We start from the raw sequence: 14911 nt of genomic DNA, 5'->3' as shown, positions 1-14911 counted from the left end.
TAAGGAAAGGTAAGAAAGAGGTCTCAGGGTTTCTGCTGGTGTTGCTCCCTCCAGCTAAGAGGCGAAAGTGTTCAAAAAGACTTGCTCCGTGAACCTATAACTGAGCAAGGAAGCAAGTAGATGGTGCTGCAACTTCACCACAACCAGTTTGAGTTGACAGTGGGATCCAGGAGTGGGTGTCAGTTTTGGTTTGTCTTTCCCCAACCTTAAATTCATTTCTTTAAAATTCCATAGCACTTTGCTCCCACCCCCTCCTAAAAGTCCTCAGGAAAATTCACCACCATTTTTATATGCAATTTCCCAAATCAATTCCTCCTAATTTTTTTTGTGTTACTGGCACAAATATGTGCATTTTTTAATGCCCACTTCACCCTCATATGTGCATTTTTGTGCACACGACTTGGCTGGAGAATTGCATTGCAATAGTCAGAGAAGTGAGAATGTCAAAGAACGCCTATATTTTGGTTTGCATATTGTTTCAGAAAGTGCAAATTAAGTGGGTTCACCATTAAATGTGAACTACATCAATTTTATCTCCATCTGCAATAGTGGGAAACTCTGAGAATCAAACTTGATTCAGAATCCAAGCATGTAGAATGGTGGCGCCCCAACATTTTGGGGCCAGTAAATATTTAAGAGTCCAGTGTTCAAAAAATTTACTCCACTCACCAGGTGGGAGGGGGAATCAGTTGGAAGCATAATAAAATCTGGATGTATCTCAGGCCACTAACTTCACTCCATTCAGGCTGTGAAAGAATCCTGTGGACAGAACCTATTTGGAGGAAACCCATCCATACACCCACACATCCCATGTGGAGATTAGCAACAAAAATATTGGCCGACAATGGATTTTTAAAAAAGTGCTTAGCTTGATGCGGAGGACTTCCTTGATTCTTTCTGTGCTCAAAGAGGACATTTTTAGACAAACTGCAGTGACACCAAATTCCTTAATAATCAGTTTTCATGCTCCATAATCAGTTTTCATGCTGCCTTCCACAGACATTTCTACAACGCAGGTTGACTAAGGGAGAGATGAGGGTTTGGAGTTGTCATGCGACTATGTTTTTACTGGCTAGATCAGGCCAGAGGCTCATCCAGTCCAGAATCCTGTTTTCACAGTGGCCAACCAGCTGCCCCAAAGGGAGTCCTGCAAGCAGGACTTGAGAACAAGGGTACTCTCCCTTCCTGTGGTTTCCAGTGACTATTATTCAGGAGATTTTCTGTTTCTAACTGTAGAGGCAGAACATACGTAGCCCTTGTGGCTAATAGCCATCATTAGCCCTCTCCATGAATCTGTGTGATCCTGTTTTAAAGCCATCCAAGTTGTTGGTCATCACTGCCTCCTGTGGGCTCCATAGTTTGTGCTGTGTGGAGAAGGACTTCTTTTTCATCTGTCCTGAATCTTCCAACATTCAGCTTCATTGAATGTCCATGAGTTCTAGTGTTATGAGAGAGTGCTCTCAGACAGAAGACAGTCCTCTATCTGAAGAGCTGTCAGGAGAAGTCCTCTATCTGAAGGTGCACCCTCTCTGAAGACTCTGTCTGGTCCAAGTCCTGATTAAAGGTAAAGAACCACCACTGCTATGGTTGATAGGTGACTTCAGGGGCCCTCCTTTCTCTTCAAACAAGGCTTCACTTGGATAGTCCTTCAAATGGAGTACTGTCCTCTATACAATAGGCTATGCAGCCCCCCAACCTGCTGATTCTATGTGCCAATGATACACACCCCATTTCCCTTCTCACTTGAAGAATGCCTGACCACATTTGGTCCAGTGGCACATTAGAAGCCAGAGCAGATGTGGATCATCCAGGATAATAATTACACCATCTCCTGTGCTGTGGGTTTTTCCTTTTGCTTTAAATACATAAACACTGTAGTTCCAGGAGAGCGCAAATCAGGATAGGATTGTGGTGTTTGGGGGTGTTTGGTGGCGGTGGCGGCGGAGAGCCATAATCCTCGCCCCCCACTGCATCGTTTCCCCCAATTACAAGGGTTCCTCAAACTGCTAGTTGCCACGTGGGGAAAATACGTTGGCACCATTTGGAAACTGATATGTTTTACCCTACTGGATAAATAGCCACAGTGGGAGGAAATGAGAGGAATGGTATGTGCATGTGAGGTCTAAATCTTGGGATCAGTTTACCTGTGAGATCGCCTTCCCCCATATATACCTACTTGACTGCTTTGATTGGTGGAACTGGCTTTGTTACAGGTGCCATATAATACCTGTTCCACATATGTAAGAAATCAGTCTTTCAGTGTGGCAGCAGCTACACTTTGGAACTCCCTGCCTATTGATCTCAGGCAGGGGTCTTCACTGCTGTCTTTTCAGCTCCTGCTACAAACCTTCTTGTTTAGGCAAGCCTGCCCAGATGCTTAGAAAGCCGGCACAAGTTTTAATATGTTTTTAGTCTATTGTCATTTCAACTTTTTGAAAGTTTTTCTTTTTGAAAAATGTTTTATCTTTCCTCTAAACTGCTTGCAGGGTGTGTGTGTGTTTGTTACAATCAAGCGCTGTATAATTTTTTATGAAATAAGTCACCCTTTCCAACCAAAACTACTCTGATCTGATTTTGGGCACATATATATTCAAATGTTTTTACTCCAATGTATGGGTCACTTTTCTTCTGGAAAGTGACTTCTCCCCACATTAACGAAAACTCTGTAAAAAGACAACAGATGCAGGAAGAAGGGTTTTTTTTAAAACAAACAAACAAACAAACATTGGGCTGCTAATTTATATACAGCTATATATTTAATTGTTGAGAACCTGCTTTACATCTAGTTGCATCCTTGGCTAGGTTGTCATCTATTGCAACCCCTGCCAGCCCCATAAATTATCAGCCCCTTCCAACATTGTGACCAGGAAGAAGGAATGGATAATCTCCCTTGGGCAAAAACTCTTAAAAAGGAAAAAAAAGAGGGAGGGGGAGATTGCTCCAGAGCTGTGGCTCAGTGGTTAGAGCATCTGCTTTGCATGCACAAGTCCCCAGGTTTGATTCCCCAGCATATCCAGGTAGGGCTGGGAAGATTCCTGTCCAAAATCCTGGAGAGCTGCAGCCTGTCAATGTAGAGAAAACTGAGCTCAGTAGACCAGCAGGCTGACTCTGTGCTAAGCGGCTTCCTGTGTTTATAACGCCAACCCTGGTTTTCTTGTTGCAAGTTGTGCGCTCAGTAACTGTAACAAACTGCAGACGTTCACATTATATAATCTTGGGGCACGACCAAGTTCAACGCACAGATTTTAACGGCGCGATCTGGGAATAGTGAGGCCATAAAAGTTTAGTAGGAGTTGAGAGAGCCAACTAAATGAATTAGAAGTCTGAACTGTTAGCCCTGATAGAGAAATTGCAGCATTAACAAGAGCCCTGGGACAGGGGATGTACTCGGCGTTTCACGAGATCTGCTGTTAAAATGACGTCTCCCTGGTGGTTCCTATGTGCATGTACAGAGATGAATTCTGGAAGAGTGGCAGTAAAATTGAGCAAAGGGCTGCGGTTCACCCAAGACTTTCTTTTTGTATCCAAAGAGAGGCAAATGATCAGTGACCTTGTGATCACTATTTTCCGAGCGTATGCATGCAAAGGTCAACATGTAAACGTCAGAAGGGCCTGCTGGGTCAAGCCAATGGCCCATCTAGTCCACATCCCTCACAGTAAGCCCACAAGCACAACAAGAGCACAAAAGCACTCTCCCCTCCTGGTATTCGTAAGTATAACTGCCTCTGACTGTGGAGGGAGAGCATAGCCATGGTGGCCAGTAGCCATCAATAGCCCTCTTTTCCATGAATGTGTCCAATCCGCTCTTAAAGCCATCCATGGCGGTAGCCATCACTGGCTCCTGCAGGAGTGTGTTTCGTAGTTTAACTGTGCTCCTTGCATAGACATTAAACCATGCTGTTTTTGTGGAGCAGTGAGCAAGCTTTTAAATATGTGCCTGTTGTGGTAGGAATACAGATGCTCAAATCCTCAAGACAGAGTAATCATGTGCCTGCATGTGCTGGTCAGATAACCTTTTGCATCTGGTCCACCAAAAGGTGTTCACAGAGCAAACCACACTGAAGGCCTGGCTTACAGATGCAGTAGGGATGAGGTGGTAGAATAGACTGGACCTGTTCAGACTGTAGTTGTGCAACCAGCATTTTGAATGTATATTCAAATGATTTTATTCCAATGTATGGGTCACTTTTCTTCTGGAAAGTGACTTCTCCCCACATTAAAGAAAACTCTTTGTAAAAAGACAACAGATGCAGGAAGAAGGGATTTTTTAAAAAACAAACAAACATGGGTGACTCCCTGCAATTTTGAAGTGGTGTATTACACTCCACCCAGGGGTGGAGGAAGGGGGGTGCGGGGGGTGCGGGGGGTGCGGTCCGCCCCAGGTGTCACCACTGAGGGGGGGTGACAAAATGCCAGGAGGTACTTACTGTGCAGCCTGCAGCGCACCCGAGCCACGCGTATCTCCTGGGAGAGACACAGTGGCATGGGTGCGTGCAGGCTCCACGCTGCCCAAACAATTTGCCCGTTGCCTTCCCCCCCCCAGCTGTAGGGTGGCTGAGTGGGAGGAGGGAGGCAGACTCTGGAGGCCCCGCAGTGTGCCCCGTCCCTATGGGCAGCTCGCCGCGCCCCTGGGCACGCCGCCGCAGGCCCCCTAGCGGCTTCCTCTGCTGCTGACTCCACCATGCTGGAATCTATCTACTTCATCCTCCTTTATCTGTAGGCTCTGTGCAAAATTTGAAGCAATGTGTGGAGACCAGGGAGCAGATGGATGGGGCCAGGGGGTGCAATATGACTCCTCCTGCTCAAACACTGTCATACCCAGATTTGTCTTGCCTCTGTGGAATTAGCATTGCTGTTATGAACCTGGGCTAGGAACTTACACTATTATTCTATTACCTTGAAATAGGGACTCTTCCCTCAGTCATGTACAATTCTATTGGTACAGAGTGTGTGGCAGAGACTTTATTTTACCACCTGGAAATCCAACCAATACATACCGCCCCCTCCTCAATATGGAGCCTCTTTGCTGAGCAAATCCCCAGTTCTCTCCTTTGCCCAGAAGAGGGAGCCAAGCCTCTAGCGGTTGTGCCATCCCGCAGCGGGGATGCTGGAATCGTTTCAGCTTGGTATCATTGCACACAATGTGACTGGCTGTATTATTTAATATTCTTTATTGCAACTTCAAAGAACAGAATGGGAGAAAGGAGCATCGGCTAAACTGCACTTAAACAATCCATCAAGATTACAAAATCGCAAGTGGAACATTTTCAGCAAAAGGCTTGTTCCAGTAGACTAGACATTCCGCTTCGCAGTGTCGCTCTTAAAACTGCAAGGGCTTTCTCTATTGCATGAAATCTCACCAGACGCTTAAGGTTTGCCATATGCAAATCACCATATGTACAGCAGTGTAATGCTTCTGAGTCTGACAATAGGCACCAAGAATGAGTAGTTTTATAAGAGAAGCTTTTTTGAGAGGAGCCTCTAAGACCCTCTGCTAGAACTGCAATTCAAGACCTAAGGAAATGCCCAGGCCATGTGACTCCAGGGCAAGTCCTCAAATTTCTCCCTTAATGATAAGGGAGTGTCAACAAATCACAATCTCTATCACTGCAAGCAGCACAGATCCTTTCCAGGTAGCCAAAATATTCAGGCCAGCAATTTCCATCACTTTCTGGGAGTTACAGATAGGTAGCCGTGTTGGTCTGCCATAGTCAAAACAAAAAATTTTTTTTCCTTCCGGGAGCACCTTAAAGACCAACTAAGTTAGTTCTTGGTATGAGCTTTCGTGTGCATGCACACTTCTTCAGATACACTGAAACAGAAGTTGCCAGATCCTTCTATATAGTGAGAAGGTGGGGAGGGGTATTACTCAGAAGGGTGGTGGGAATGGGTGGTTGGCAGATAGCTGTGATGAGCCTGTTGACGACTCTTAACGACTGCAATAGGTCTTACAGGAAAAAGCAAGGGGTGAGAAGGTGAAAAATGGCTTTGTCATGTATAATGAGATAAGAATCCAATGTCTTTGTTCAGACCAGGTCTCTCCATGGTTTTAAGTTTGGTAATGAGTTGCAATTCAGCAGCTTCTCTTTCCAGTCTATTTCTGAAATTCCTTTGTAGTAATACAGCTACTTTGAGATCTTGTATAGAATGTCCTGGGAGATTGAAGTGTTCTCCTACCGGTTTCTCTGTCTTTCTGGGAGTTAGTGAGTGAAAACAGTTCTCTCATATATTTGCTTGCTCAAGATGTTGGGAGAAATTGCAATATTTTTTGGGGTGCTGTCTTAATGAGATGGACAAAGGAGGAAAGGATTTCATCATCTTTCTTTTAGCTAAAAAGGGGAGAAAAACCTTTCCAAGCATCAGGTCGATGGCAATCCTCATGCACCATGGCATACTGTCATTATGAGAGACAGTGGTGGCTGGTGCTCATTGGTAGGACAGAAGGCAGGGAGATGAACAGAAGGGGGCACCAGTGCCAACTAGTTTTGTCTCCCTGTCCCTGAGACTAAGGAGGAAGAAGCTGACAGCAGGGATGAGGGAGAAATTCAACTCAGTTCTCATTCAAAGGTGAATCCACCTGATTCACACTTTCCAAAACAATAGGTGAACTGAAGCACAGTTGCCCTTTGAATTTCGCAACTCTCTGAATTTTGCAGTGCATTCTCTAGCCAAATACTGTGTACAAAAATGCATATAATGGCATATGTGCATTGTATTGGGGGGATCGCTTTGCAAACATGTACTGGTATATTAGGCAAAACTGCAATAAAATGTGTGTATGAAGAGAAATTCACATTAAAATGCTAATGATTTTTTTGTGTGAGAACATCTTTAGAAAATGTGGAAATGCGGAGAACTTAAGATGGGGAAAATGAGAAAAACTGAATAGTGTGATATGCCCTGGACTGGTTGTAGGCAGGGACGTGGAGTCTGGCTGGTGACATGCTGAGGTTGGTGGGGCAGGGCTAATGGACCAGCCTCCACTGCTGAGACAGATTGTTGGTTGGGGAAAAAATGTATAGTCACACTCACTGGGGCTTCACTCCAACTCCCCCAAGCATCGAAGAAATGTCCTGAGAGCTGGCAGGGTTATGCTGCCCAAACCCCCACTTTCCCCATGATGTATGCCCTCCCCATGGCACCCAGCCACTGTTGGAGTGCCAGGGACTGGACTGAACAGGAGGAATGGGAAATGAGTCCTTGGTCTGATCAGCTCCTCTCAGAAGAGAAGGAGTGGGAAGTTTTGCCCCCCCCCCTCCCGTCTCCAGCAGTTTCAGGAGGAGAGGGAGACAGGGATGATGTACTGCTGAATGAGGAAATGCCCAGTTACGAGATAGTGGAGGAGGAGGGGGAATTTAGAGAGCAGACAGCAGAGACCTCCCTGGAGAGTATGGGAGACCCTCCTAGTTCAAGAACAGAGAATGCGGAGGGATGTGACTCCTGTGACTTCCCGTAGGTTTCCAGGATGTTGTGGGAGACCGAAGAGGAGGGGCTCAGAGTAGCCAACAAGGTCTCCTATGTGTGGAGACATGGATCTTTTGTCTTGCAACCAGATGACTGAATAAAAAGCCGTGCAATATGAACTGTTTGTTCTTCTTGCCTCCGAGGCTACTGGGGGAGGAGAGGATACTGCACGCCTGACACGGGGCTATGCACACACCCTGATACGAGTGCATAGAGTTCCTCCACTATGGGTGGGAAGGGAGATCTGGGGTTATCAAGATAATCTCTAAGGTGGAGTAGCTCTACGCATCTATATGTTTACATCTGTATGTGCGTAGGATCCCTTCTAGATGTGCCACTGGGACACCAAACATATGGACGTAGGAAGCTGACTTAAATTTCTATACATCCCTTCATCCAAAGAGGACAGCTTACAATATAAAAACACAAAGATGCATAGCATAATGACAAACAAAAGCAATACCTGTCCCACCCCCACAGTTATTGTTCTAGGACCAATCAGACTGCTGCCTTTTGGATCCTATTGTTCTAGGACCAATCAGACTGCTACAGTTTGGATCCTATTCAACTCAGTACATAACATATACCAAGGAAGACCACTGGTCTACATTCTGCACTGACCGGCAGTCGCTCTCCAGGGACAGGTGTCTCCCACTGGGGATCAAGCTGGAGACCTTCTGCACACAAAGAACATTTTGTAACACTGGGTGCAAACAGGGCGGAGCTGTGCGGAACCCTCACTCCCCTCACAGGTTGCCTTCCGTCTCTGGACTGCGCCCTGCTCTCATCTCTGCGGCTTCTGTTTTTGGGGTTTGATAGCAAAAGGCTCCCGTGATGTGGGAAAAAGAGCACAACGGGATTAATGCCCTGGTGAAAACTTGCAAGCTGTACCTAACCTTTCACCCAGAAAAAGTCTGACGGTCCAAACTTTTATGTGACGGTTTGCCAACTCACAACTGAACTTTGCCAGCATCAAGAATCATTTAAATTCCTCACAGAATGCGGGAAACAGATGAAGTGTCTGCAAAAAAGAAAAGAAAAGAAAAGAAAAGGTCTCCTCTCTTATTTTGGTGACTTTACAGTGGATTGAAAAGTCAAGTTTCGCAGTTTTACTAGTTTGTCAAAAACATGGAAATGCTAAAAACCTGTGGCCAGTTTGCCAGGTCCATGCCGGTGAAATTATCTCAATGATGCTTTCCCTAACTTGTTTGTCATTGCATGAGGTTGTACTTGACTCTTCTGATTTCAGATTCTGAAGCTGGTTTTTGTTTTTTGTTGTTGTTTTTTTGCAAATATTTGGTGATAAATAGGATGTCCCTATTTTCATTGGAAAAATGTTCAAGGGTATGCCATGAAACAACTTTAAGCAGTCTTGGCTCCCCGCCTCTCCGAATTCGGGGAGCTGTAGTTTGTTAAGGATGCTGAGAGTTCTTAAGAGGTTCCTATTCCCCTCCCAGAGCTACAGTTCCCAGGGTCTCCTGTGAAGAGGGGTTGACTTCTAAGCCACTCTGGGAACTATAGCTCTTGGAAAGGAACAAGCAGCTCCCAACAACTCAGCACCCTTAATAATCAACTGCTACCCAGAATTCTTTTGGGGGCAAGCTATGACTGCTTAAAGGGTATCACAGTGCTTTAAATGTGTGGTGTTAATGTGACCATGGAGCGATTTCCCACATGTTGTACATAACAACAAAGTTGTTTCCTTTTATTCTCTCTCTCTCTCTCTCTCTCTCTCTCTGTGTGTGTATGTGTGTGTGTGAGAGAGAGAGGGGTGGGGATGGGGGGTGGGGATTCAGATGGACAAATCTGTCCAAATTTGTTGTTCTGGTTTTGTCAGTTTTCCAACCTCCAGTTTGTCCCAGTTTGTGATTATTATTTTTTAAAGTAACATGCAAGCCAATTGAATTTGTCATCTCTGGCATGGTTGTGCAGCTGACATAGGTGTTAGCTGGGGACAGAGTAGGAGCTTCACTGTAGTGCAGAAAATCAGAGCCCAGCAGGGCCTTGACTGGGTCCTACAGGGAGCCCCTCTCATATATTATTATTAAAATGGTAAAGAACCCCTGATAGTTAAGTCCAGTCGCAGACGACTCTGGGGTTGTGGCACTCATCTCGCTTTACAGGCCGAGGGAGCTGGCGTTTGTCCGCAGACAGTTTTTCCAGGTCATGTGGCCAGCATGACTAAGCCGCTTCTGGCAAAACCAGAGCAGCGCACGGAAACAGTGTTTACCTTGCTGCCAGAGTGGTACATATTTATCTACTTGCACTTTGACGTGCTTTTGAACTGCTAGGTGGGCAGGAGCTGGGACCAAGCAACGGGAGCTCACCTCATAGCGGGAATTCAAACTGCCGACCTTCTGATCGGCAAGCCCAAGAGGCTTAGTGGTTTAGACCACAGCACCACCCATGTCCCCTAATATTATTATTATATATGATATATAATATATTATTCTTCCTAATATAAACCCCAGTCCTCTTTCTTTCTCTTTATAATTTGAAAAGGTAGACAGTCTTGGTTGTAAGAGGCTTGATGATTTTCAGAAGAAAACCTTCTTCATCTTCCTTTCCTCCCAATAAGTCAAGACAGTTCCAGGCTCCAGTTGCTGGTGTGTGTAAGGGGTGTCTCTGTTTGTGGGTGTGTCTGTGTGGGTGGGATGCAAGATTCTCTTTTTTCTTCAAGGCTGTGAAGTACATTGGAAGCTCATTCTTTCCCTCAAAGAATTCTGGGCACTGTAGTTTACCCCTTACAGAGCTGCAATACTCAGCAACCCTTCACAAACTACAGTGCCCAGAATTATTGGAGGGAAAGAATGGGCTTCCAATGTACTTTGAAGGCATATAATGCGTACCCAGCCTTAGGCTTGCCAAAAACTCTCCCTCCTACATGTTTACAAGCTCAGCCAGGTTTGAAACTCCCAGTCATTAAGGCTGTCAGGGCATTTTGATAAATTGCCTCAACTAGATTGTAATTCTGGCAATGAAAGCGGTGAGTTTGCGGTGAATTATTGTTTTGTTTTTTTTCCTTCCCAAAGCTCCCGTGAACTGATTGGGTGGCTAAACACTCAGGTAATCTCAGCAAGTGCCTTTTGAGCCCAGATCAGAGGAAAGGAGGTGCATCAGTGAGCACAAGAAGTCCTGGCCATAATCATGGCAATATTAAGTGGTGGCTTGACAAGGCTTTCATCCACAGAGCAAACAAATCTGGCTGCTTTCCTCACAGCTTTGCTGCTTCTGGTTTCGGGGGTCTTAACTGACACAGAAACATAAGAAGCGAGCCATACCATTGATCCATCAAGCTTGTACTGTCTACACTGACTGGCAATGGCTCTCCAGGGTTTCAGACAGGGGACATTGCCAGACTCTACCTGGAAAACCAGGGACATTCTGCATGCCAAGCAAATGCCCTACAGCCTGAGGGGGGGAAGTGCCATGAGAGCGAGAGAGAGAGAACACCTAGCTCCAAGTGTGATTTGCAGAACTGGGGCCAGTGGCAGACTTTGAGCTCTTTCAGTGGCGCCCTGTGCAATGCTAAAATTTGGTGCCCCTGCCTCTCTCACTCCATTCCAACATCATGGTTGTGGCGCCCCCTGCAGCATGGTGCCCAGTGCAGCCGAACCAGCCCTGCTACCCTAAAACTGCCTTTGCTGGAGTTGTGGAATGGAAGGAAAGGCTGCCTTGGTCCTGACCCTTGGCCAAGAAAATAGAAACTGCTGTTTGTGTGTGTGTGTGTGTGTGTGTGTGTGTGTGTGTGTTTTCTTTTATGAATGAATGAGTAAAATGGGGGTGAAATGAAATGAATTTTTTTGAATGAAATGGTGTCTCCTCCATCATATCAAATTAGGCCAACTGTGTGTGTGTTTGGGGGGGGGTGGATTGGCAGTCTATGCCAGGGGTGGCTCATCCTGTTTTGCCTCCTAAGGATGCTGCCCCGCACCCCGTACCCGCAGAAGCCTCACTTACCAGGGTTGCCTGGTGGAGGTGGTGGCAGCAGCAGTGGCAAGGGTGCTTGCAGGGGTCCTCATGGGTGGAGTGGCCCTCACAGATGCCCTTAAGTCCCCATGGCAGTGGTGGGCATAAAAGGGGTGAAATATATTCCTGCCATGTTAGCTGCTCTGAGGGCAGCATCTTCCATGTCAAAGTGTTCTTCTCCAGGGCCTAATGTTAGTGTCATTTTACCCCCCCCCCACCACCACCTCAAGGCAGCCTATGGAATATGTGAAGAGATCAGAAAGTGCCTCTGAGCATGTGCAGAGTGCATTTCCCTCACCCCTCTCTAAAACAGGGACCGCAAACCCCTTTCAGCCTGAGGGCCACATTCAGCCTTGACCAACCTTTGGGGGGCCAGGTGGCCATGGTGGGCGTGGCCAAACCATACTTCTATGCACAGAGGAGCACAGCTCCCTCACCAGCTGATTTGTGCATCTAAACTTCAAAGGGTGGGGACTATCATCTCCTCCCCTTTTACCAAGTAATGGATCTGATGACAAGAGATGGAGCAGTTGCTCAACCCCCCCACTAGGACACTGGTCTGGGCAGAGAGGTTTAAACCTCTGCATCCTCTTCAGCACAGCGTTCCCTTTTTCCTGTTGCAAAACTCAATGGGGTCTTGGCCAGAAAGAAAGGCTGGGGTGGGGCAGGAGCTGCATCAGACCCCTAGGTCTGCATTTGGCTGCCCCTGCTCTAGACCTACAGGGCTTAGGGGAAAGGGTTGCAGGATGGAACTCATGGCTTCCAGGCCAGCAGGAAACAGATCTTTGCAGCGAGGTCCTCTTAATTGTTTCATACGAAATGTCCTTAGTACGTCTAAATATATGCAACCCTTGGCCAGACGGAGGCCTGGGAGGTGATAATAGCATCTAATTTGTGCCGCTTGTGCATAATTAGAGAGATTTAGGTAAAAATAATCTCCGTTCGACAGCAGATACGATTGCAACAGCTTGTCAGCCCAGAGCTAGTTCTCTTTTTCTTGGAACACAAAAGTTGATGTGAAATTGAGAGGGCCGTGGTGCAGATGCCGGCGCGCCTGGCTGAGTGTCACACTGCTTGGCTTGACCATCTCTTCCAGCCTTGGCTGTGTTCTAGGAAAGAGCCACTTCCAGCTAATTGTGTTTCAGTGGCTATTCAGGGTGATGCACGGAGAACGGTTTTCTGCAGAGAGGGCCTTAGCTTAGAGTCCAGTCTTTGGTGTCTTCAACTGGGTCTGAGAGACAACCTTCTCTGAAACCCCAGAGAGCGGCTGCTGGTCAGTGTAAACCAGTGGTTCCCACAGTGAGTGGTACCACCTTCTGGAGGCACTGGAATTACTTAGGGGGTGCTAAGAGGCAAGGGGGCAGCCAGGGAAGTGGGGGACTGGAGATGTAAATGACTTTCAGACTTTGAAAAGCTGGTATCTCTGGATCAAGTTCATCAGTTTTGCTGAATTAAGTAACTGGATTCTGAATAAATGTGTCATTAATTGTTCCTCTTTTGAATTTTATTCTGTTCTTGTCTTCCTTAGTGGTCAAGCAAACCACTGATCTGAATAACACTTTTATAGGGTAGGGGGCACTAAGTATGAGTTTATGGAACCAAGTGGGTGATGACACAAATTTTTTTGACGACCACTAACTTGGGGGGTGAGGCAGCTCCCCTCGTCCACCAGCAGAGGTTCAAATGGTGACTTCAGAAGGGATTGAGGAAGTCACAGAGGTTTTGCAGGAACAAAATTTCCACCACAAGGCTTCCTGTTTGCAAGAAGGCTTGGAAGTAGCCGGTGAACTTGCTTGCTGGGATCCTTCAGACCATCCTGCTGGACAGGGGAATGTTAGGACGGGTCACAGATGCCCGGTGTCCACAGGGACATTGTGGATCAGGATGCATTTTAAAGACATTTTTATTTCCGAGAATTTTTTTATATTTTTTTTTGGTCCACCAAACCTGGGCTCCCTTGGGAGGAAGGGCAAAATAAAAATGAAATAAATACTATTTCTAAAAAGCAGTACTTTTAAATGCTCTTAAACCATAGCAGGACTAAAATGGAAATGAAGTGAACTTGGCAAACCCATTTAATAGTTATGCCTCTCTTGTCTGTATGTGTGTGTGTTGTGTCCTTCTTTGTTTTCCCTGCGTAATCCAACATTTTGGTCCATTTTTACAATACTGCTGCTCTCTTTGCTTTTCACAGCGAAGCCTTTCTTCTGCATGTGGCTGTTCACAATTTTGCAAGAAGACAGAGAAGGGAGGGTGGGGTGAGGGAAGTTGTTGGGTTTGTTGTCATGTTACAGTGGCTGTTTCTGTCCGGGATGTCATTCACACGCAGATACTGACTTTAAACCTTTTGTTTTGTTTCCTGCCCTAAATAAATAAAATGGCTGACCCATAGTAACAGTATCCACTGTGCAAGAGGCAACAATGCCGCTGCCCGAAGAATAGTTCTCTCAACTTCAGAAAGCTAATGGCATAAATTGCATATTTAGCACTCATTTCCATGTTATCTGAGTCAGAAAAAATCTGTTTGCATGCCCCCAGGAGTGGTTTGGGGTGATATAGCAGCATTTGGTTCTTTCCTGCTGTTTTCATGGGGGAATCATGGGGGAACAGTAGCAGGCATGTGCAGGAAGAGTGGGTGAGTAGCAACATTGCCCAGTGACATTCATGGTTCTGTCACACTGGTGTGCATTAAATTTAGCACAGTGTGCAGGTATATTGGTTGAAGAGCCACATTTCCATAATGCACCAGGTACTGCAGTGTGAAAGGAACCTTAGCAACTGGGATAGAATTGCTGGCAACGTAACCTGGAAAACTAACACAATACTCTCCATGTCTGAATGCACCCTACAAGCATTTTCAGACCATATTCAACACTTTTCCAGAAGATATTCAACACTCTTAAACAACAAACAATGAATTCTACTGATGGCTCCAAATTCTGTATATCATTTGTATCAACAGAGGAACCTGCCTCGTTTAGATTCACACTGTTGGTCACCACAGCTCTGCATTGTCTATTCTGACTGGAAACAGCTCTCCATGGAGAAGCCATGTTGCTGAAACTTAAGGGGCACCGAACCTGGTCAGTGGCTGGATGGGCAACTGTCTGGGACCACTTGCACACTGCCTTGGGTTCCATGATGGGGAAAAAGACAGGATATATATCTGTAAGAAGACAAGATTGCCCGGATTGACCCTGAGATCTTCTGCAGGCAAAGCAGAAGAAAAGTACTGAGCGATCGTCTTTTACCAGCCTCGACTTAAAAGGATGCCTTTGAATACATTGCCCTCCTTTTCTTTTCTTTCCCAGACAAATGGTTGATTTCTCGGAAGAACCTCAAAATGAGGAGAGAAGATATTAGAACTTGTTGAAAGACGACAGCCAGAAACATGCCGTCATTTTGTGGTCATGAATTTCTCTTCGGAAAAATCCTCACATTAGATACACCTTTTCATCTGGGAGTGGAAATCTCAGGA

The sequence above is a fragment of the Podarcis filfolensis genome (assembly GCF_964270895.1).
Source record: "Podarcis filfolensis genome assembly, chromosome: 8".
In the NCBI taxonomy this organism is placed as follows: domain Eukaryota; kingdom Metazoa; phylum Chordata; class Lepidosauria; order Squamata; family Lacertidae; genus Podarcis; species Podarcis filfolensis.
Note: the sequence above shows the minus strand (reverse complement) of the source record.